Here is a 1,816-nt window from a genome sequence, read left to right on the forward strand (position 1 = left end):
AGCTAGGTGAAAGTCCTGGTGAGTGAAGCCAGGCAGTTGGAAAGTCCTAGTGAGTGAAGCTGGGCAAATGGAAATCCTAGTGAGTGAAGCTAGATGAAAGTTCTGGTGAGTGAAGCCAGGCAAGGGGAATCCAGATGGGTCAAGGTTGACCAGACATCTGGTGGAAGTCCAAGTAGGTCAAAGGGATTGACTGGATACTTGGCACAGGGAAATCCAGATGGGTCAAGGTTGACCAGACATCTGGTGAAAGTCCAAGTAGGTCAAAGGGATTGACCAGACACTTGGTGAGAGAGTCCTAGCCGGTCAAGGGTAACCAGATGCTAGGTTTTATGTATCAACAAGTCATGGTTGACTGGATGTTGGTTTCGGGGGATTTGGACTTGGTTTGGGCGAAAACCAAGATCTGGATCGATCAGCTGATCGATTGGATCATGCCCAATCAATTGGTCGATCGATCGGGTGAGTTCCCGCGACAAAGCTCCTCCCAATCGATCAGTGGATCGATTGGGGAGAAGCATCGCGCGAATAGAACGCCTCTGGATCGATCGGCCGATCGATCCAGAGCCCCCAATCGATCAGTGGATCGATTGGGAGGCACGACTTCGCGCGATAAGCCCTGGATCGATCAGCCGATCGATCCAGGCATTTTTCCATAGCACAGAGGCGCTCTGGATCGATCAGCCGATCGATCCAAAGCCTCCCCGATCGATTAGGAGCAATCCAATCGATCGGGATTCGACCGTTGGCGTCGTATTTAGCTGCAGGCGTTCGATTCCTTCAAGAGAACTCTTGGCCACTCCTCCTGATCTTCACAGGCGACTTCACAGCTTCTCCACAGAGCTCTCCACGCCAGATCTTGAAGATTCTTGGAAGTTTTGTCCAAGTCAAGAGGCGAAGAAGAGAAGTTAGGGTTAGGGCTTTTACTGCACTTCTTGTAAGTTTTTTCTTGTTCTTTACTGCCCTTTCTTTCTTCTTATATTGAGAGTCTTGTAGGGCTTCTCCGCCTTTGGTAGTTACCATAAAGGAGTGTTATTCATAGTGGAGGGTGCGTGAGTGTGTGGATCCTTGGATTAGTCACCTCTTGTGAGGTGGATACCAAGTAAAATCTATTTGTTAGCGTTGTTGTAGTTGTTTCTTGTATTTCCGCTGCATATCCTTGAAGAAACAAGCAATGTCGACCACGAAGATCGCACCGAGCTATTCACCCCCCCCTCTAGCTCCATATTTGGTCCCAACATCGAGCATGCATATTAATTCGCAGTCTACTGTGGAGTCCACCATTTGATCTATCTGAGGCAGCAGATAGAAGTCCTTCGGGCATACCTTATTTAAGTCACGAAAGTCGATGCAGACCCATCATTTATTGTCTGACTTGGAGACTAGTACCATGTTGCGAGCCAACTTGGGAATTGGACTTCCCGTATATGGCCTGCCTCCAATAATTTCTCTATCTCCGCTCGGATGATCAAATTTTGTTTCAAGTTGAAGTCTCTTTTTTTTTTTTTTCTGTTTAACTGGTCGAGAGTCCGGTCGGACATGTAGCTCGTGCTGAGCCACGCTTAGAGAAAAGCAAGACAATTCATGTGTTGACCAGGCGAACACGTCATAGTTTCGTCTGAGGCAGGCGACCAATTATGTTTTCTTCTTGCTTTCCAGATCGGTGGCAATAAAGGTTGTTGCCTCTGCTCGATTAGGATGTATCTGGACCTTCTCCTTTTCATCGTAGACTAGAGCAGGAGACTTCTCCGTGATAGCCTTCACCTCCAGGCGAGGTGTCTTCCAAGCGGCTCGTGCTTCTGTTCTGACTATCTCGATG

Source organism: Zingiber officinale, chromosome 5B (genome assembly GCF_018446385.1).
Source record: "Zingiber officinale cultivar Zhangliang chromosome 5B, Zo_v1.1, whole genome shotgun sequence".
NCBI classification, from domain to species: domain Eukaryota; kingdom Viridiplantae; phylum Streptophyta; class Magnoliopsida; order Zingiberales; family Zingiberaceae; genus Zingiber; species Zingiber officinale.